Source organism: Adiantum capillus-veneris, chromosome 29, assembly GCF_014529385.1.
Source record: "Adiantum capillus-veneris isolate H3 chromosome 29, ASM1452938v2, whole genome shotgun sequence".
Classification (NCBI taxonomy): domain Eukaryota; kingdom Viridiplantae; phylum Streptophyta; class Polypodiopsida; order Polypodiales; family Pteridaceae; genus Adiantum; species Adiantum capillus-veneris.
Window position 1 is genome coordinate 42,221,788 of NC_140959.1, and position 24,399 is coordinate 42,246,186.

Below are 24,399 nucleotides of genomic sequence, written 5' to 3' on the forward strand. Positions count from 1 at the left end.
ATGAATACACTTGATGGCTATGAGATCACTGTATCATTCCAACTGTCAGCAGATTCAACAATTTCACAACAACTTCAACACAATTTTTCTTGCAGATTATTGACAGTATGTCCAATTTGGGTTTTGACAAGTCCTGATATCTAAAATGTTCTAGGTCTATGAACAAGTCAAAAATGAGTCAAATCTGGGCCAGTGGTACACCGATCGCAATTGTAGTACAGTGCCCAATTTTGATGAAACTTCACCAGCTTGTTCACTAGGCTATTTTAAAGCTGCCCACCAAATACTTTTGCATTCAAACCCCAAAAAGTCAAGCTTTTACCAGTTCTTGGTTGAAAGTGTCTGTTTTTCTGAATCTGTAAGTTTGACTTGATTTTAGTGTTTGTTTTGGGATTTGAAAGCTATCTGGGATTGTCCTGTGTACAAGCTATCCCTCTGTATGGTTTCTTCCCAGTTTTGATGTGTTTTGGTCTACTGAAAGTCAATTTCTATGCCAGTTTAGCAGTTTTTGACTTGGATCTGTATTCAGACGGTTTGACAGGTATTTTGAGGTTTCTGGCTCTAGTTCCATTAGAATTTTATGTTTGTATACACCTGAGGATCCCACAGATGAAATCTGGTCAAAATCTGGCACTTAGGTACACCGATCGCAATCGTAGTTCTGAGCCTAAATTAGACCAAATTTGGCATGCTTGTAGACACTGATGTTTTAAGGCTATCCCCCAAGTCTTTTTGCATTTGGATCACCAAAAGCCAAGATTTTGCACTTTCTAGGTATGTTAGGCTAGTTTTACCCAAGTGGCCTGATTTCCTTGATTTTTGATGTTTTTGGGTGTGGTTGCTTTAGAAAAACTTGTTTAGAATCTTATCAGGAAGGCACACAACAAATCTTGTCCAATTCTAGCACAGAGGTACACCGATCGCGATCGTAGTACCTGGGCCAAATCTGATGAAGTTTTACAGGCTCTCTGTGATGACAAGTATTTCCCAGTGTTTGGTGCTATCACTTTGTGATTTGAATCAATTTCAGCTCTGTTTGGACAGATTTTCTAAATTTTAGAGTCTTATGGCCTTTTTGCCAAAGTTATGTTTTTCTGGTGTCTCAACTCTAACTTTTGCCCCAAATCTAACTGGAATGTGAATTACTTATCCTACTCCTAAGTACAGAAATAAAAGAACATAAAGAAATGAATCAAACAAGACAAACAAGATGGATTTCGGGTGAGATTTCAGTACTCAATCGAATTAGAGAAATTGAAGAGCAAAAATGCTTTGAACACTCTCACTCATAGCTCCCTAAATATCCTAAGAGAGGATCTAGCCAGTCCACTGACTCTAGACTCCACTAAGCTCTAAACCCCTGTCTAGGAGCCTAATTGAGGTGTAAAATGGATTTGTGGATTGATCTTCTTTTAAGGAAGCTAACTGCGCACTCGGTCACTCATCACCTAAGGTGCATTCCTCGGTAGTGGCGTCAATGTTTGCGGGTCACCGCGACGGACGTCCATAGCATAGCTCTCACGCATCAACATAAAATATCAATACAAGGGAAACGACAAGGATAAGTCATGGAAACTCACTAGGGTGTCAATTCTAATGAAGTGAATTCGATGAGATGCAACTACTAACTCTGCAAGAAAATCATATGCACTAAAGCCAGGTAATCTGCCTATGTCCTTCTACATAGCTCTACAGTCATCATGCCCGTTTACCATGCAAATCATGTCGGAATCGCATGAAACTTGAAGGGAAGGTACAGGGGACTATCAGGAGCATATCCTATCACTGTCAACATTTTGGAGAGGTACAAAGATTGCGATCATTCATCCCAAAGTCAGTAAAAACAGTGAACAGATGATCCTAAAGGGTCGTTTTAGGGTCCCTAAAGCCTCTCCTAGGGTCAAAACAACATAAAATACGCATATAAACACTCAAAACAGCGATTTAAGGCCACAAACTCGCAGTTGAACACTTACACCAAATCTTGAATGATTACACTTGAATGGAAGAGCAAAGTAAGAGGAACACAATGCAATAAACGAATCTGAATTCGGATTACGGTAGCCACAGTAGCGAAGATTACAAGTTGGAGCAAGAAGGAGCTCTCAAATGTACGCTGTCTTCTTCAGCTTCTCATAAAAAAGATGATGTTCAAACTTACAAAAGTTGACCTTTATAGTTTAGGTCTTTACAAATGGCTTGTCCGGCCAAAAGCTCCTAAACTTCTAACTGGCTCTCTAATATACAATTGCTCCCAGAAAAATAATCATAAATTCTTTTACAAGTTCTCGGCTTAGAGAAGCTCTTTTACAAAGGTCAAGATTTTCGCAAAAATGTAGATTCCGTGAAAAATGTGACTCTTTCTTTGGAAACCGCAGCTTCGTCGCTTCGTCCGCCAAACAAACATAGAGGGTGAACTTAATTGGCGGTAGCAACATAATCATAGTACTTAATTAACTTGGCATGAACAATACTTTTGCAAGAGAGATAGTTTAGAGAACTTGACAATAATTGAGGACCGAATTTATGTGAAGGGGTCCCCCCCTCCAGAAGGCTTTTGTATTATAGGTTCTCCCATTCAGAGAGACTTCGTACAATACAATCTTTGTTTTCCTTGTGACCTAGGTGATGCAATGAAGATGGAAATCTTTATGCATCACGAACATAACATAGACTTTGTAAAAATCATTAACTATCCACAACGTCAGACCCAAGGCCTCAAACACCTTCAAAGGTGGAGAGAGCTAGCTGGGAATGATTGTAGGGAAGATGTAGAAGAAACATTCATAGGAGAAATAAATAGTTCCTCACTTATCATCATCACTCTTCTTGCTAGCATACATAGTAGCATAGTAATGAACATGGAGAAGTTGGCAATCTTAAGCATTGAAGCATGGCTCTTGGTTGGATTTGCATTCCATAGCCAAGAGTGTTGGTGTAGGCTCTCAACTTCTCTAGAAGCATGGAGAAGGAGATGGAGCTCTTGCACTTTTCACTTCACACGATGAGTGTGTGTGTGTGTGTGGGGGGGGGGGGGGGGGGGGGGGGGAGAGTATACCCCCCAAGATAGCGCCTAGATTCCGTAGTTGACCCCCTCTTCTAGCTCATGAATTAAGCTTATTGGACCCCTTCAAGCTTGACCAATCACATGCAAGCATTCTAGCCTTGGGACAAGTGTCCCCCTTTTCCCTTTGAGAGAGAGGACTTGATAAATGCAAAAACATTTAATTAAATTAACTAATTTAGCATTGGACCCCTTGGGAGGCCAACCAATAGTCTTTAGGCACACCATGAGGGCGACATGAAGAGGAGCTTGACATGTGTCCTTGTTGCCTCCTTGGTCTAGGTTTGCCTTGAGTGAGGGTGTGTGTGATCTGTCTCATGCTCCCAACTTGTTGGGCTCACCCCCTCCTTGTAGGGATATTTTTTGACTTTTTGACACCTCAAGCTCCTCGACCTTGGGCCCGGTTTCCACCACAGGCTTGTCCCTTAAGCCCCTCAAGATTGGGTCGGGTTCCACCTTAAGTACATCCCTAGCATCTCAAGCACTCCAAGCACTCCAAGAACCTCAAGCATCTTAGTCATCAAGCACCTCAAGCACCTCAAGCATCTCAGTCATCAAGCACGACAAGCACCTCAAGCTTGGGCTAGGTTTCCACCTTAAGCACAACCCTAGCTTACCTAAGGTTCAAGGCTTGTCACACTAACTATTGGACGTATTTAATGAATCTAACCCTAAGGTCTTTAAGCGCCGTTAGGTAGCCTTGCTCTTTGATAGACCATCTTTGATTTGGACCCCTTTACCATTGGCCCCGTGTTGAGATAGATCAGTAAGAATATGTTTATATTATAATACTTGTTCCTGTTTATTCTCCCATATTAAATGATTAGTTTAATATGAGAAAATCATTTGGGTTGGTTAGATAATAGATTTTATGACACCAACCATGCAAAACCAGGCACCTCCTTACGTTTTCCCTCTCAAAATTTCTTTCAAGCACCTCCTCATGGGGAAAATGCAGTAGTTTTTGGACACAATCCAAATGAAAAATCTCGTGATCGAACAGTCCTCCAAGAAAACCCCAATTGACCAAGAATTGACTCAGCAAGATAATGGGATGGTTATCTCTACGAGAGAATTAGAGCAATGGTTTTCTCAGATCCAAGAAAGAGTAGTGATTGGCCTTTGTCATGGTGTGAGAACCTCCACTGAAGCTCTCAAATCATGGTTTTCTTACAATTGGGAAAACAAAAACCAAACCCACTCACATCCAACAAGTTTTATATGTTTTTTAAATGACCCTAACTCTTCCTTACAAGTTGTTAGCCAAGGTCAATGACTTTTAAGAAATACTCCCCTTGCTCTCTTCAATTGGTATAAGGGATTCAACCCTAGAGGCCCAAAACCCTTGAAAGCTCCTGTTTGGGTAGATTTTCCTAATCTGGCAGTTGAGTTCTATCCCTCGCTCAAATCCATAGGTAACTTTGTGGGTAGAGTTCTTGAGCAGAGAGAAAGGCCTGGCGTTAACCCCAAATGGGACCCACAAATTTTGATTGAAATATATTTAAATAAGGATCTTACTACCTGAGTCCCTATCCGAGATTCTAATGGCAATTAGCTTCACCTCCAAACCCTTGTCTACAAGAATCTCCCCAATGCGTGTTCCCATTGAAATATATTTAAATAAGGATCTTACTACCTTAGTCCCTATCCGAGATTCTAATGGAAATTACCTTCACCTCCAAACCCTTGTCTACAAGAATCTCCCCAATGCGTGCTTCCATTGCTTCAAACAAGGACATCATATCAAGGAGTGCCCAGAATTTAAGCCCATAGCTTCTCAAGAAGAGCCCCAACAGGGATAGAAAGACTCTTTCCAGCTTGTTTCAAAACACCAAAAACCCTAAAAACACCAATCCCAAAAATAGAAACTCTTTCAGCCCTTTATTGGCTGATGTGTTTGACCCTTTTAACTACTATGATGTCCCTGATCCCTCTGACATCTCAAATGAAGCCAAGTCCAACATAGATCCTGAAGAAGGTACCCAGCAAGAAAACTTTGCAGATTCTCCTCCCCTCACTCAAGTGCAGACCAATGGGGATAAAAATCTTCCCAAAGAAATTAATCCTCATAAACCTCAAGACAAGGCCAGAGGGTGCTCCTCATTCTCTTCTTCAGTCTCAGAGGCAGAAACTACTCCCAATTATCAGGTGCCCAAGCATTCAGAGAAGGGAAACATTCAACTCCAAGATAATGATTTGTTTGAGATGCACCTAGAAGAGCAGGACAAACAAACAAGAGAACACATTATGGTCTCACGAGAACTCTCAATGGACATCTTGATGACCCAAGTAGAGGAAGAGAGACTACCAACCCCTTCATCTGGCAACCCTAAGAGGAAAAAAGAACCTTCAAAAGATCCTACAAGGGCATCAATTTCTTTGGAAAAACCTTCTAAAAACACCAAGAAAGGAAGTGCCCTAGCATAAAAGGTTTTTTCTCTCAACTTCAAGGGACTCACATATTCCACCAGAGCCCAAATTCTTAAAAATTGGATTGTAGTCTCTAATGTAAAATTTCATTTTATCTACCTCCAGGAAATCAAAGCCCCAAGTTTCCAACTAAATAGCCAATTGAAGAAGGTTGGCAGTCCTTTCTTCTAGTACTACACAGACCATCCGCCTAGTAAGGGAGGTTTAGCCTTAGACATCTCCACAAAATACAGTCATCTAGAGTCTAATGTACACAAGTAATGGAAGCTGGGTAGCCATTATCCTTTTAAGTCCTTTTAATTACACTATTGTATCACTATATGCTTCAAATACAATCTCTGATAGAGTTGTCACATGGAATGAGATTTCAAGCTTTCAGCAACCATGTATAATAATGGGGAAACTCATCATGGTGGAAAATAAAGAAGACATATGGAACCGTCTTGTTTAGACAGCCAATGGCAAAGAAAAGGAAAGCTAGGACAATATGTTAAGCAGTCTTAGCCTGTTGGACATCTCCTCGGACATTGGCCTCAAATGGAACAACAAGCAATCAGGTAAGTGCTATAGAGAAACCAAATTTTATAGGGTATATATGTGCTCTGCTCTTCTTCAAGATCATTGGCAAGTTGTTCCAAAGATTCTTCTCTGGTCATGTCTGATCAGTCTCCAATTCTTTGTGAATTTCAAAAGGAGGAATATAACTTTAGGGCATGGTGGCCCCATATAGACCAAACCCTTTTGGGTATCAACATTGTTAAGGATGGTATAAAGAGAATTTTTGAAAAATCGTTTTAGGAATATCACTCATTCTTCCAAGCCTAGGATAGAGTTATTGTTCCAAGACTCCGTCATTTGAGTTGTTCTTGTAAGTAGTCGAGCGCATTCTTTAGGGAATAGGTTTATAATTGAAAATTGATTGGACAACACAATTCACTCAGGTCCATTCAAGTATAGTTACACTTGTAAAAAGGACACAGTTATTTGAGAAGACTCTCCTTTTATGGCTGTCCAACCTGGAATAGGTTTATAATTGAAAATTGATTGGAAAACACAATTCACTCAGGTCCATTCATGTATTGTTCCACATGTAAAAAGGACACAAATATTTGAGAAGACTCTCCTTTTATGGATGTCCAACCTGGAATGACCGAGTCAGACAATGTTGATTGGGTACACCTAACAGCAACCATAGACATTTGGGGCAATAGGGGAACAACTTGGGTAACACCCAAGGGGTACAAAATACCGCAGGTTGCACCAAATGAATATGATAAGTGCAATGCGTATACCTTCTGAGGATACAAAGAGTGAAGACCTAAATGACATCCAAGCTACTAATGCCTGGGAAAATTGTGACCGATGTGACACAAAGACTAAATTACTAACAAAAATTGATTTTGAGATTGAAAGGAAACCTGACTCGCATATTAGCTCAAGTAAAAAAAACCCTGGAGGCCAAGTACCACATCCTATAACAACGTAACTCGAAGTGAAGAGGACACAAATAAGGACAAATCTAGTGATTTTATGTCAAAAGATACCCACAATCAAAAACTAATTAAGAGGATTAAGAGATATAAGGGGCAACCATATCGATCGAATATACATGCTAGGATAAAAGAAAAGAGATCCATCGTAGAATGTCTAGGTTATGTGGGGGCATGTGATGCTCATCAAAAGTTGGTAGACAATGGGGGTGAATATCTCAAGAGTGTCATGTGGCGCATTATGTGACCCTTTGACCTTTCACAATTAGAGATTACAAAGAAACCAAAAATGAGTCTTATTGTACGAAGACGTCAGAACCAAGAGTTATCTCAACAACAAAAGGAAGTAGAAATTCAAGCAAATACCTTAGCACAATAAGAATATGTAGACTTACATACTACACTTTAAAATTTTAAATCTTATACTACAGGGGAGAGAAAAAGTTGTGTATGTCAAAGCCTAATGAATTCCTACCAATGGATCTAGTGGATTCTATGATGGTTCGATGGTAGCTAAGGAGACAGAATTAGCAGAATCATGTGAGGAGTCTAAACTAGTTATTATTTCCCAAGACCTTATTGCGAATAAAAAGGTTGTAACTTAAAGAGATTCTCAAAGAATTCAAGGATATATTTTCTTGGAGATATCATCATATGAAGGGAGTTCCACCTTTTATGGTGCAACATACAATTCCCATGATTAGCATCGTTGAACTAGTCAAGCAACGACCCTACCCAATGATTCCTAAGTATGCAAAGATTGTTCAAGACAAGATTGAAAAAATTATCCAATGTGGATTTATATATCCTATTGAGCACTTGGAATGGGTTTCTTTGATACTCATTGTGCCAAAAAACAATGGGAAACTCAGAGGGTGCTTGGACCTCAAGAAGGTTAATGCAGCCACTAGGAGAGATCATTATACCTTGCCTATTTAAAACATGTGCTTGAAAGAGTTGCATGCAAGGAAGCTTATAGCTTTTAGATGGGTATGTTGATTACAATCAAATCATGATTGCACTAGAGGACCAAGCTAAAACTACTGTTATAACAGAATTTAAAGTGTATGCATTTTGTGTTATGGGCTTTGTCTTGACAAATTCCCATGCTACATTCCAACGATTAATAAAGACTACATTCAAGGAATATTTAAGGGAGTTTGTGAAGCTTTCCTAGATGACCTTTGTGTTTATTCCTCTTGGGAGAAGCATTTATCATGTTTACAAAAACTGTTTGAGAGATGCAAACTGGATCGCATCTCATTGAACCCTTTTAAATGCCAATTTTGGGTTAAATATGGAGGAATGGGATTTTCACAGACGAGAGTAAAATTAAAGCCATATAGTGTCCATTTTTGGGCATATAGTGTCCAAGAATGGGATTTTCACAGACAAACTATAAGAGAGTTGAAAGATTCATGGGTCATATTGGTTATTATTGGTGGTTTATTTTTAACTTGGTTGAGTAGCTCATCCAATATACAACTGTAAAAATATTTTGATACTAACTTTGTGCTACCAAGTTTTTTTCTTACATTGTTGTATCTAGTAAACAAACCATGTCCTATGGGAAGAATTACATGATGGTTATTAATTCTTCTCCAGTTTGATTTCACTAATGTTGTAAGACTTGGTAAAAAACATGTTATGGAAGATCATTTGACTTGCATACCCTATAGTGAATCCCCTATTAGAGTTAATGATGAATTGCCCAATACTTCCCTATTCATAGTTGAGCCAATGCCTGAATGGAGTGAAAAGATTGTCAACTTTTTAGCTAATAATAATGGTTTTCCTCCCGTAAGAGCTTCCAAAGGATATATCCAAAAAGTTAATCAAGGAATGAGAACCTTATTGCTTGATTGTTAGAATTCTCTAAGCACAGAAAAGGTACCATTCTTAGGTGTTGTGTCCGTGAGAATGAATATTCATACACTTTACAAGAAGCACACATGCTCATAGTTGGTGGTCACTTTTTAGGAGAATTGACTGCCATAAAGGTAGTACAATCAGGCTATTGGTGGACCACTTTATTTAAAGATGCATCACTCTTTACAAAAGGATATGAAGAATGCCAATGTTATAAAGATAATATGCCTCTACATCCTATTAAGGTGACCCAACAATTTGAAAAGTAGGGCTTAGACTTTGTAGGTCCAATTATTCTGGCAAATCGTAATACTCAATCCTGATATATCATTGTTGCCACTGACTATGTGACAATATGGGTTGAAGCTAAAGCTACATGCAAGACCAACGCAAGGACAACAACTAAGTTTCTTTTTGAAAAAATTATTACACGATTCGAATGTCCCTTTTAGATATTGAGTGACAGTGTACCCATTTTATGAATGAAGTGATAAAAGAACTTACATCATATTACATGTTATCTCACCATACGTCTACACCTCATTATCCACAAGTGAATGGACAAGCTGCACGAGTAACAACAAGACTCTAATTTCTATCATGACTAAGATGACAGAGGCTCATCGTAAATATTGAGACTTGAAGCTTACAGTAGTTCTATGGAATTATCGTATTGCTTATAAAGTGGCTATTGATTGCACTCCCACAAAAATTGATGTATGGTCAAGAAGAAATAATGCCATGGGATCTCATCATCCCTAGTCATTGAGTAGCTTCTCAATAATTTTGGGATGGTAACCCATTATTCAAGTGTTTATATATCCTCAAAAGGCTAGAGGAAGAGAGGCAATTGGCTATGTGAAATGCCCTTGTGGAGAAGGATAGGAGAAAGAAGTGGTTTGATCATCATTTAAAAAACAAGGATATCAAAGCCAATTATAGAATTATTATGTATGAAGTGCGTAACAAAAAGAAAAAGTTAAAATAAGTTGGCAAAGGGTCATATAGAGCATGCAAAATTACCCCACAATTAAGGTGTCCTTTGTGTGGAGACTCTAGATGGAGATGAAACCATTGGATTATTCAATGGGAGTAAATTCAAAAGATCCTATGATCCCATAAGACACAAGAATTACGTTGGTGCATGTAAAATATGTCAACCATAGTAGAGGGCTCAACCATGGGTATATATGCTAGCATGTGCATGACAAAGCACTGAAGCAATTGGGAGAGACTTGGGCAAGCAGGTGGTAGTAGCCGTGTATGTCTGATGTGGTTTTATAGAACAAAAGGGCTTTAGAAAGGGCTAGATAGGATGACAAGTTAAGGTAGATCACATGGCCGGTTTTTTTCTTGAGGATGAAGGGCATGAAAATAGGAAGCTTGCACATCCTTTTGAAATTGGATACTGATTTAGAAACTCCTCTAGACATCTTTGCATTAGGATCAAGACAATTATATCACAAATGATCTCATCTAACTTTCATACTAAATAAGTTCTCTCTTCTTTGCTATGAATTCCAAGTGTTCACCATCATGTTTGAAAATGCATGCCAATCACCAAATTATCAGTTTCGAGAAAGGGTGGTGATGATTTTGGATAGGGTGTTTGCACCACCTATCCCAAGGGTGCACGGAGGATGGGGTATCAACTGGAGTCCATCTGGAGGAATCTATACCATCGATGCTGACAAGATATAGTGCATGGATACCAACCTCAAGAAACTTCGATGGGCAGAGGAATTAAAAGTCATCGAAGTTTATCTTTTCATTGGTACTAAGAATCCGGATGCTACCATTACCTTGGGAGGAGAAAAAATATCTTAGACTCAATGGGTCTATAACCAAGTTACAAAAGTGATCCATGGTGGTAGGATTTGACCCATATGTGTATCTCATAGCTTTCAAGGGTCAAAGGAAACTTATTATTTTGATCCTTTAACCTATCCTTTTGTAGTCACTATACTCAAAATATAGAGACATTACAAGCCTTGTACCTAAAGACTACCAACCTTGGTAGAAAATAATGTGTATATGAATAAAGTTTGGATCAATATTGACTTTTGTCTATACTATTGTTTGATCAAGCCTTGTCTTAAAGTGGATTAAAGTTACTCTATCAAATAAAATTTCACCTAATCTATATTGCACAGAGTACGGTGTACACGTCTATTCAAGAGAAAAAGCTACTTCTCAAGAAAGCTAAACTTCCCTCTTTCAAGGGGGAAGGAGCCCTAGTTGAGCGCGATGCAGAAGTGTGGCTCGAAGAGATGGAGGATTATTTTGCTGCTGCTGGTACTACTCCCGATAACCAAGCAATGTTGGCTATGTTTCGTCTCACGGGGGATGCCAAGCTTTGGTGGAAACAACACTGCAAAGATAATCAAGTAGCTCAAAACACTCAAACTTGGAAAGACATTAAGTATGCTGTCAAAGGAGGTTATCTTCCACCTGCACACGAATCCCTTAAGATGAATGAATTCTTCAACTTACTTCAGTTTCATCTTACAGTGGAAAAATACTATTCCAAATTTGTAACTCTTAGGCGCTATGCTCAACCAATCCGCAAATCAACAAGTAGCCTGTTTCTGCCAAGTGCTAAATGCTCTTTTAAATACTCGTCTAGAAGCCATGAGGCCTGTAAATTTGCAAGATGCTCTTTTAAGAGCTAAAGAGATGTCAAACTCTCAAAGGGTATGAAATGGAAATATAAGGAATGCTGGAAGGAGAGGACTGCCTATGATGTGGAACCAAAGGCAAGTTCACTCAGTTCACCAAACTCATCCGATAGTTGCAGCTTCAGCAAATGGAGCTCAAAATGCAGATCTTAGATGCTATGAATGCAACGAGCTAGGACATTTCAGGAATGTATGTCCTAGGCGAGTCTCTGCAACAAATATACCTAATCGAGCCAGAGGGCGAGGCCAAATAATAAATTGTGGAGGAAGAAATGGAGGACGAGGTCGAGGGCGCGGAATGGCTGCCAGAGTCAATGCTATCATAAGAGAACCAACATTTGGAGAAGAACAAGAGGAAAGAGCAACTCTACATGCTACAATTGATAACCCAAGAGCAAGACAACAATATGATGTCATTCAAACCCTTGCAAATCACCAAGGTGAAAAAATTGAGCTTCTTATTGATTGTGGTAGTACTCATTCTTTCTTGTCACCTAAATGTTTAAGAAGGTTAGGACTTAATCAACACCCTGCAAGAAAGATGAGAGTTGAATTAGACAATGAATTATGATGGAATTCTTGGAATGGATTGGTTAGCTAGTCATAAGGCCTATATCCATTGTGCTGAAGGAAGTGTTACTTTTGTGGACAACCAAGGTCAAGAAGTAACTATTCAAGGCCAGAATGGACGACCAAAAGCTTACTTGGTCAAAGCTAATCGTCTTTTGAAAGGGTTACGCAAGGGTCAACAGATTTTTGTAGTCAAGCTAAACAAAGTAGAAAAATCTTCTTCCAACCCTGAACCAATGTGGCTAGAAGAATTTTTGGATGTTTTCCCCGCTGAACTTTCTGAACTACCACCACCTAGGGAGGTAGACCATGAAATCAAAATTTTTCCAGGTAGTGAACCAGTCTGAAGAGCGCCGTACAAGATGTCACTTCCAGAGGCTATAGAACTCAAGGATCAGCTCAAATAGTTGATTGAGCAAGGGTTTATCCAACCTAGTACATCTCCATGGGGTGCACCTGTTCTCTTCCAAAAGAAAAAGGATGGCTCTCTTCGACTTTGCATAGATTATAGTGGCTTAAATCAGGCTACCATCAAGAATAAATATCCAATTCCTCGTATTGATGAGATGCTGTGGACAGATTACATGGAGCCAAAATATTCAGGAAGATTGATCTTCGATCTGGCTATCATCAAATTCGAATCCAGGAGGCTGATATCTCCAAAACAGCTTTCAACACTCGTTATGGTCATTATGAATTTACAGTGATGGCTTTCGGACTTACGAATGCTCCTACAACTTTCAATCGTCTGATGCACGATATCTTTAGAGAATTCTTGGACGATTTCGTCCTAGTATTCTTTGATGATATCTTAATTTATTCCAAATCAGAGGAAGAGCATGAAGGACATGTTAGGAAAGTGTTAGAGCTTTTACGCTGAAATAAGTTGTATGCAAAGAAAAGCAAATGTACCTTCTTTACCCCTAAGGTCTATTACTTAGGGTTTATCATTTCACCTGAAGGAGTCTCTGTTGACCCTGATAAAGTCAAAGATATTGTGGAATGGCCTCAACCCACTTCATAAACCGAAGTCAGAGGGTTCTTAGGTATCACAGGGTGTTACAGAATCTTTGTAAAGTACTATGCTCTTAAAGTTGCACCACTAACCGACTTGCTAAAGAAAGGAGCTACGATACTTTGGAAAGAAAAACATGAATCTTGCTTCAAACAGATTAAGGATTATCTTGCTTCAGAACCTCTCTTAAAACTTCCAGACTTCACCCAAGAATTCAAGGTGATCACAGATGCTAGTAACCTTGCATTAGGAGGAGTCCTTACTCAAGAAGGAAGGCCTGTAGCTTATACTTCTTGGAAGCTTAGGATTCATGAAGTGAATTATGCTACACATGATTTAGAATTGCTAGCAGTTATTCACGCTCTCAAGCTATGGAGACATTATCTATTGGGATGCAAATTCCAGTTTGGTAACAGATCACAAGAGCCTTAAGTGGATTTTTACCCAACCTAACCTTAACATGAGACAGAGGAGATGGATAGAGCTCATGCACGAATATGATTTTGATATTAAATTTAGACCAGGTAAGGATAATGTTGTGGCAGATTCCCTAAGCCGTAAAGCTTTTCTGGGGGCAATTTCCATGGCTAACAACCCTATTTTAGACAAGGTCTCGGATGCTGCTGGCAGAGATGCAGATTACCAGATGCTTGCTAGTATCCTACGTGAAGAGAGGGTATCATCAAATCAGTCTAAACCTCTACATTACTGCTTAGAAGATGGGAAAATTTACTATAGGAATCGATTATGCATACCTAAGGATTCTACCCTAAGGAATGCTATCCTATATGAAGCACATGATGGCCCAACTTCATGACATCCAGGTTATGCCAAAACCATCAATGTAATTCGCAGAAGTTACTATTGGCAAGGTATGAAGGGTGATGTCCTTCGCTATGTCAAGCAGTTTTTGTCTTGTCAAAGGATTAAGGCAGAGAGACTAAAGATGCCAGGTAAATTACATCCTTTAGATATTCCCCAAATGAAATGGGAATGTATTAGCATGGACTTTATCACCGGGTTTCCTTCTGTTCAAGCTGGCTATGATTCAATCATGGTCATAGTCGACTTGCTTACTAAAGTGGCTCACTTAATCCCAATCAAGACAACCTTTACAGCTTCAGATATTGCTTGTCTGTTTGTGAAGGAGGTTTTCAGAATTCATGGTCTACCCAAGAGAATTGTCAGCGATCATGATGCCAAGTTTACTTCAAAGTTTTGGGTATCATTGTTTCAAGCTATTGGAACCCAGTTATGTTTTAGTACTGCTTATCATCCTCAAACTGATGGCAAGACTGAAAGAGTTAATCAAGTAATTGAAGACATCCTCAGAGCCTACTGCAATAGAGAACCTCGCAAGTGGATTCAATACCTACCCTTGTCAAAGTATGCATACAATTCCTCTACTCATAGATGTATTGGAATGACACCTTTTAATGCTCTTTATGGTCAAGAATGTTTATCACCTCAGTTAACTTTTCTGACCCCACTATAAGGGTAGAAGCCTCAAAGAAAATGCTCGAAGAAATGGAAGCTCAAACCAAAGCTATTCGAAGGGATATTCAAGCTGCTCAAGATCGACAAAAGAAGTACATCGACTTGAAAAGATCTGATCGGATTTTCAAAGAAGGTGACAAAGTTTTCTTACGAGTAAAGCCCAAAAAGAGAAATCTGTCTCTTGGAAGGTATAAGAATCTTAGCTACCGATATTTTGGACCTTACGAAATAATCAAGGTTGTAAGTGATCAAGCTTATAGACTAAAACTCCCTTCTCATCTCAAAGTGCATGATGTATTTCATGTAAGTCTGTTAAAACCTTATGTGCATAACCTTGACCATGTCCTTGATGATGAGCAAATCATTTTACCTGCTCAAGATGTTCTACAACTCCAACCTGATACTATCCTAGAAACTCGGGAGAGAAATCTTAGGAATAGATCCATCAAAGAACATCTTATCTTATGGAAGGATTTTCCTATAGAAGATGCTACTTCGGAAGATGAGACAACACTTCTTAAGGATTACCCTTCACTGTTCTTGAGATGAGGGCATCTCAAATTCTAAGTTGGGGAGATTGTAAGGTCTCTACTTCCGAATTTCACACAAGTTCTATTAAGCATTTGAATTTTTTTAACAATCACTCATTATTTAAGATATTCCAGTTCAAATTATGAATCATAGGCTGAGAAAACCTAGAATTTAAAATTTACGCTATAAAATTCTGACATGTTTAGCTATATGAATCACTAATTAACTTATTGTAAGACTTAGTTATTCATTGTAGAATTTTCTTTTACTACTGTAAAGTTTAACTTAAAAATGTAAAGTAAATTATCATTAAAGAAATAAATAAAATAATTATAAAGACCAAAGAATACACAGGGATGACAAATGAAGGCACATGGACTCACCTGGGAGGGGACAAAGTGGGACACACTGTCACATGAAAAGGAGAGGCTAGCCTTCACTAATATTAATGAGGGGGGGCTGTGTGGCCTTATCTTTTGATGATAATGACAAATTGGTCAAGTTGATAGGTACCACAAGGGTACCAAAAACGCGGGTATGATTTTTGGAAAAAATATCACTACAAGAGGCTATTCATATTAGCGACGCTCAAAAAAAAAATTCCCGGCGTCGCTATGAGCGTCGCTATGAGCATCGCAAATTTACAAGTAAATTTGCGACGCTCATAGCAACGCCGGCTGGGCTAAAAAAAATAATAGAGAGCGCCCAAAAACTCAGATCTCAGATCTGAGTTTTTCGGCGCCCTCAAGCAAGGAGCAGGTAACGCTCTCCCTCTCTCTCTCTCTCTCTCTCTCTCTCTCTCTTTCTTCTCCACACACACACACACACACACGAGGAGAGGAAGGAGAGCCAGGTATGCTCCTTCCCTCTCCTCACTCTCATGTTCCTTTCCCCTCTTTCTCTCTCCCTCTCTCTCTCTCTCTCTCTCTCTCTCTCACACACACACACACACATAGTGTTTTTTTGAGAGAGAGAGAGAGAGAGAGAGAGAGTACAAACATAAACAAAAACGCACACACACATACATAAACAAAGAATGCACACACACATTGAGAGAGGAAAAGAGAGAGAGAGCATGAATAAACAAAAAACGCACACATTGAGAGAGGAAAAGAGAGAGAGAACATGCATAAACAAAAAACGCACACATTGAGAGAGGAAAAGAGAGAGAAAACATGCATAAGCAAAAAAACGCACACACATTGAGAGAGAAAGAGAGAGAAACTAATTTAACGTCGTAGGAAACTAATTAAAATTAAAAGACCTAAAGATCTAGCCAACGAGGAGTTGAACTCAAGACCTATTATTCAAGAGGGAAATGGCATAACCAATCTATCATACTTGGCATGGGTGATAGAAAGGTTATACCATTTATCTCTTTTTATTGGCACACACATCCACACACGCACACACACACAAGAAGAAGAGAGTTATAACGTCGTAGGAAACTATCCTAAACGACGTTAAAGATTAGGTTAGATGTAGACTTACGTTAAATTAGATTTAGGTTTATTTAAGTTAAATTAGATTAGATTTAGGTTTATTTTTAGTTAGATTTACGTTTATTTACGCTAGATTTAGATTTACGTTATATTAGATTAGATTTAGGTCTCCATAGACTGCGATGCCTGCATGAAGCGGGTGAAGAAAGCCCTCAATGGAATATAGGGTATTGCTGCCTTCACTCATGGTGGGCTCCGTCGATCCAAAAGTACTGGTGAAATGTCTTCAGAAGATAGGGAAGAAGGTGGATCTTCAGGGCGGCAAGAGTCACTACATCCCCGACAATGACCATCTAGACAACCTCTAGTCATTCAACAGCAACTTCAAAGTTAGTAACAAGAGCAAGAACGGTCCAAAGGGCCAATTGCTGTCCTCAGATGTGGATGGAGATGAGGCAGCGTCACCGCCGGAAGTAAACTCTCACATCTTTAGTGATGAGAATGCCAACTCTTGCCGAGTTATGTGAAAAATTATGTGTTAAATCAGTTTTAAGGTTCTTATAATCCCTGTTAGTTTAGTTCTTTGTTTTTAATATAACATAATTTACGTTAGATTTAGATTTATGTTATATTAGATTAAACTTAGGTTTATTTAGGTTTACCCACACACACACACACACACACACACACACAAGAAGAAGAGAGTTTTAACATCGTAGGAAACTATCCCAAAAGACGTTAAAGATTAGGTTAGATGTAGACTTACGTTAAATTAGATTTAGGTTTATTTTTAGTTAGATTTACGTTTATTTAGATTTATGCTTATTTACGTTAGATCGAGTCCACGCAAGAATTACTTACGGTTTAGGGTTTAGAGTTAGACGAACAGTGAAAAGATCTACTGTGAAAATCTGTTAAGATGCTGTGAAGTGCTTCAGCTAGAGAAGAGGCAAAGGGGTTTTGTCCACTACATGCAATATCATGTAGACGTGGGTCTGTAGATTTCTTGTACCCACAAATATAGGTATTGACCAATAAAGACGAGATTATAACCCGGTGGTTCTGATCTCCGTGCACCTCTAGACCGAGGTGTGCGGGGATTGGACATGACTAGAGAATGTGAGGTAGAGAGAGAGAGAGAGATAAGAGGAAGAATGCCAATAGAATATTAAATTTGTAGTCCAGGTTATAAGATTTTTATCCTCATTATGAGTAGTGACGAGGATGTGGGACCGTCCAACCGAAACACCTATCTCTCAACGAGGGTCTTATGTCCTTGTAATCAATGCAAGCATGCTGTGCGACCGACAAGACGTGTTTCTTTGCAGCACCTTCGCGAATTTGGCGAGTTCGATCCATCTATTATAGATCGAGTTGTTGCCAATTATAACTCGTCGGACTCTGACGCTGGCCAACAAGCAGCAATCTTGCAACCCAATAGACGTGTTCGCAGGCGCTTTGGTCAAGCAGCATATGTGAGGCCACAAGATGTAGCCTCTGACAGCTCGGGGGATGATCATGTAGAGCACATTCCCAACGAGGCAATGTTTGAGCCCGAGATTGATGAAATGATCGAGACGATCATGGATTCAGAAAGGCTTATCTATGATATGAAAAGTGAAGCCGATACGCCATTGTATAATGGAGCACGTATGTCTAGATTGAAAGCACTCTTGGTTCTTCTCAACATGCAGGCAAAGTTTGGATGGAGTGACACTAGCGTCACAGCGCTTTTCAGGTGATCTATTACAATTAGTTTACTTTAATAAAACTCTAAATGTATAATGATCTGATAGATTTTTACACGACTGTATCGTATTTTTATGTTGTGTAGATTGCTTAAAGAGCACATACTACCAGCTGACAATGTGATGCCAGATTCTCAAGATGAAGCAAGAAAGATTTTGCAAAACTTGGGGATGGATTACAATTCTATCCATGCTTGTCCTAATGACTGCATTCTTTTCAGAGGGGAATACATAGACATGGAGAAGTGTCCGAAATGTGATTCCGAAAGATATCAAGTAGATCTCCACGGGACAAAAATTCCACAAAAGGTTTTGCGACATTTTCCTCTGCTTCCTCGCATCAAGCATTTCTTCGAATGTAAGTCCATGGCCGCCCTAGCATCATGGCATGAGGAGAATAAATCTTCGCATGGTGTGCTACGAATTCCTGCAGATTGCGCAGCCTGGAAACATATAGATGGAACATGGTTGGATTTTGCCAGGGAAGCTCGAAATTTGCGCTTAGGCCTGGCTATGGATGGCGTAAATCCATTTGGTCAAAGATCAACATCTTACAGTGTATGGCCCATTGTCATCGTCAACTACAACATTCCCCCGTGGTTGACTATGAAGAAGGGGCACCTATGGCTAAGCTTGATTGTGCCAGGGCGATATAAAGTGGAAAATATGGATGTGTATCTTCGTCCACTATTGGAAGAGCTACAACAATTGTGGATTGGCATAGAGGTGGTGGATATGAGCCGACACACAGGACGACGGAATGCTTTGATCAGAGGCATTCTAATGTGGACCATGCATGACTATCCCGGGCTAACAGAATGCTCAGGTGATCTATTGACACTCCTCACTCAGACACTGTAAATCTTGTTTTTTCCCATAGTTGATCTATTATCATGTGTATACATGCAGGGCTTCAAACAAGCGGATACAGAGCATGTGTCACATGTGGACCTAGACTGAATGCACATAGGGCGCCCTCACTGAAGAAGCAAATCTACGAAGGTCATCAAGCGTATCTTCCAGAGAATCATGTGTTACGCGACGGCTTTTTGGGAAGAGAGCCACCAAGGATGTCTGCACAAGCATGGTTACAGCAGAAGGAGATGTGCGATGACGGATTGCCTCCAGGGATGAAGAGACTAACTCTATGGTACGAGTTACCATACTGGCCCCGACTCATGATCAATCACTTGCTCGATCCAATGCACATATTCAAGAATGTGGGTAATCTACTATGGGACCGTCTGACCGGCAAGAAAGATACTTTGGGAGCCAGAGTTGACCTTAGAAATGTGGATCGTATGGAGCAATATTGGCCGCAAACAGCGTCTGATGGATCGATAAAACTCCCTAAAGCACCATGGATTTTCACAGGAGCCAAGAACGCAAAGTAAAAGAGACCATTCGATCTTTGCGGACCCCCACTGGCGTAATGCACTCGCTCCGAACGTGTTTTACTAAAGAAGGAAAGCTTACCGGTTTGAAGTCACACGATTGGCATAAAATGTGTCAGGTACGTTCATAGTGGACTTTAATATCATTGCATAAAATGTGGACTTTAATATCATTGCTGCACATACTTTACAGTTTATTTTACCGGTTGCCATTGAGGGATGTTTGTCTCTCGACATCCGTAACACAATCTACAAACTTGCAAAGCTGGTGCAATGGATCTCACAAAAGGAGATCAACGTAGACTCCATACCATTCGCCAAACTAAATGTTGCGGAGCTTGTGCGCATGTTTGAGAAACATTTTCCTACTACCATGCTAACCATTCAGGTGCATCTTCTTGTTCACATAGTTGATGAGGTGGAAATAGCTGGCACAGTTCATTCCAGATGGATGTTCTTCTTAGAACGTTTCATGAAAACGCTTAAGGGATATGTGCGTCAAAAGGCACGTCCGGAGGGTAGCATGGCAGAAGGTTGGTTGGTATCAGAGTCCCTAGTGTACATTGGAGAGTGGCTAGACGGATTTGATAAAGCCCGGGACACGCTATGGCAAACCATAGATGATGAGCGCATATCTGGGATTGTCATGTGCAATCTCGGTGTTGAAAAGAAGATGACGGAAGATCTAGAGGCTATAATCAACCGATTTTGCATGCTTCACAATCCAGTGATGCAAAAGTGGATTTCACAATATGAGGATGCAAAGCAAGAGTGACAAAGGGCACGAATCGAGTGGAGACGGGGAAGACGACCACCGATGCACTATCCGACGGTTCTGGAGAGCCTACCAACATTCATTAGCTTAAGATGGTTGCACAACCAATTGAAAAGCGCACAACAATGCGGTGACGAAGTGACTGAGGAAGAGTGGGAGTACTCTCGGGGTTGCGCGACCAAGGTAAGTTTGCAATGTACGACTAGCTAGTGACTTTATTTCTAAACGTTTGAACGGCCACTCATAATCTTTGTTCGTTGTAGTATAAGTCATACACAGCAGCATGGTGTAAAGGTCGACATTTTAGGGTGGAACGGATTGACAAAAAGCGTTTTACTCAAGATTGTGGAATCATGGCAAAATTTGAACAGTCTAGTCGACGACGTTCCTCTAATGCAGATCCTGTGGTGGCGAAACTCACTTACTTCGTCACACTACAAGATATTTTGAGGATCGATTACAGAGGATTTTTTGTCGACTTGTTCGACGTGCAATGGTTCAAGATAATCATGGAGGGTCGCAACGCTACTGTGCATAGAGGAGAGTCTTGTTCTCTTGAGGTGGATTCTACTAAGAAATGGACTGACCTAAGAGACACTTTCGTACTACCCGAGCATTGTGAACAAGTAAGTATGTAAATAGTTAACATCCCCCTTTTACAAGTTATGTGCTTGAAAGCTCTCATGTAAGTTATGTGGCTCTGGCAGGTAATATTTCATCCTACAAAGTCTACATCAAACTGGTGGTACGTCATAGAGGTAGCCCCTCGTAGTGCAAGGACGTATGAAGGCTACCAGGTGCCAATCACAACGGCATCAATGGAGGAGATTAGAGAAGATGCTCAATCAGAAGCCGCTGCGGTGGTGCCAGACGAGCATCAAGATGCTACTACTCTATATGGGGTGCATGCAGAGGAGCTACAAAATGAAACAGAGGATATGTGTTTAAACGGAGAGCTCTATATAGATATAGGAAGTTATGCTGAGTTATGCGAGGATGAGAGAGAGATCTCTTAAAGCCACAAATATTGTATTTGAACAATTTTGCTCCGTGTTGTAAAAGCTCTGGCTCTCTAAGTACCTTCCATGGTGTATAACGCTCTTTTCTACTCGCGCTCACATCTTTTGATTGAAAATTCTGAGTTTTCGACTTGCCTCTTCTATCACTCAATTCATTGCGTCATTGTATTTATATGCGTCATTACGTCATTGTATTTAATGGTCTTTGCGTCATTGTCTACTCTATTCATTCAATATTAAGTTTAAATATTCGTGTGTTTAATGCGGGTATGGATGATGAGGAGTTTCTTTCTTCTTTGTCACCGCAGCAGAGACAGTGGTACGTGGAGCGTCATCGCTCTGGCGCATCATCGCGCGTTCCTACTCCATCCGCATCTCCCTCCCTTTTGGAGCATTCGGCGCGCTCCGAAGCTTCGGCGTCGATGAGACGATCTTCACACTCGTCTAGACACCGGCGCTCTAGAGGTGGCGGTGGCGGTTGTTGTGGGGATTCCGCCACCGATGCCTCCACACCGCCTCGTGTTCGATGAGGCTCTTTACCCTCCCCTTCTTTGTCCGCCCCCACACCAGCCACATCATCGCCATCTACGCCAGGTTTTGCGCGGCTGACTGTTCCTAGCAGCTACACACCTCTACCTACTCCGCCAGGAGCCACCCCACTCGACACTCCTCACTTCGGGGCCCAGACGCCGGTGGAGACACCTGACATCCGTACCCCCATCAACACGCCGCTAGAGACCCCTGCCGGGACACCCAGGTTTACGCGTCAACGGCCAGAGGGCTTGCCTTACTCCGTCGACTTCAGCGGCGGCATCATCATGGATGATGACGGCAAGAAGGTGATCTCGCGCATGCGTGGTCTTTGCTCTCAGCTGTTTAGACACTACATACTAAACAAATGGAGTGAAGTACTAAGTGATTTAAAAAGAAGAGTCATCAGCATACTTCATGATGAGTTTCCCGTTTCAACACGGGATCAGCGCTTCAATGAAGACCTGATGAAGATTCGAATGCGCGAATACTGCAAACACAAGCGTTCCGAAGTGCAAAAAGCAATCAAGCATGGGTGGAATAGGCCAGATTGGCTGGCCAAAGAAGATTGGAAGAATGCGAAGAAAGCAGCGCGCGAGAATCCCGACAAGTGGAAGCAACAAAAGGATGCAGCCAGAGCGCGAGTAGAGGCAGGGAGCTCGCACCACTTGGTGACCTAAATACTGAATCTCTTGTTAGAAAAAATCACTTTTCTTTCGATTAATGTAAAGTTTATTCTCTCGTAAGACTTGAAATATTACCTAGAGATGTTGCTTGTGTTTGTCTAGTGAGTTAGAGTAGATGATAATATCATCAAAGAACACTCCAGTAAAGGTTCAGTGAGGCGTGAATAGCTTGTCCATCAAGCGATTGAATGTGGTTGGTGCATTGGTCAAACCAAAAGGCATGACAATGAATTTGTAAAGACCAAACGTACTGCAAAATGTGGTCTTTACAATGTCTAGATCAACTATCCTTATTTGATGGTAACCCCTTTTTAGGTCAATTCTACTAAAGTAGGCCGACCCTTGTATCTTATCAAATAGGTCTTCTACCCGTGGACCAGGAAACCTATTTTTGATAGTGATCCTATTTAGTACTCTATAAGCGACACACATACGATATGTGTCATCTTTCTTTTGCACTAATAGCACGGGTGAACAAAATGGAGATGAGCTAGGCCTAACCATGCCCTTCTCTACTAACTCATGCACTTGCCGCATAATATCGTCTTGTTCAGCTTGAGAAACTCTAAAAGGAGGTTTATTAGGCGGTGAACTTCCTGGAAGAAGTTCAATTGCATGGACACCATTGCCTCGTTTAGGAGGTCGTTCACAAGGGATGTCGTTAAAATAACCATCTTGAAAATTCCTTGAGAAAATTGGATAACTCTAATTCCTTGTGATTGTTTATATTTTCTTTTGCTAAAGCATTATATTTATTTTGAAAATCTTTAACATAAATCATGTACACAAAAATAGAGCTCTTTATTGACTTATTAAGAGCTTGCGTATGTACAATGGGTATGGTGTTACCCAACTCTTTGACATCTATGTACATATCTTTTTCCCTGAACCTAAAGTAGATTTTCCTTTTAGGGAATTTAACATTGGCATCCATGCAATCAAACCATGGTGCCCCTAGGATTACATCCTCGTGCTTGAGAGGAGAGATAAAGAAGTCCTCTTTGTCTTCATAGCTTTGGACATGGAGCCTCAATTTCCAAATTAAGGGAGTGACTGAAGCTTCTTGCCCCTTGAAAGCACCATCGGCGGGTAGGACATCTCCCATATCATAGGCTTGGATGCCTAGCTTGGTGGCCAACTCTGTGGATATGAAATTGTGAGTAGAACCAGGGTCAAAGAGAATAAAAGCATCATGTTCTCTTACCTTTCCCAAAGCATGGCATGGAGGAGATCCTTTGTGGTGAGCTTCGTCTTCTTGGATTTCAACCAAGGTAGCTTTAGGAGGCTAATGGCAGGTGTTCTTTTGGGTGCAAGCACAGTACACATGCCCTTGCTCGCCGCATTTGAAACAACGGTTATCCTTGCAATAATTCTCAAGCTCTTCAGGAGAGAGTTTGTTTTTGCCTTTGTAAACTCCCTTCTCCTTAGCTTTGTTGTTATTGGAATTGCCCTTAGGAGACTTTTGGACATTGTCCTTCCCCTTAGGCTCATTAGAACCCTTGTTTTCCGTGGGCTTAGGATTTCTCTTAGCCCCTTGTTAGAAATTGATTCATGAAGCCACCATGGTATGGTGTATGACGACAGATATGGTGGGTTGCCTTTGGGAGTTGACATACTCCGCCATATCTTCAGTCAAGCCCACAACAAATTGTTGTTTTTT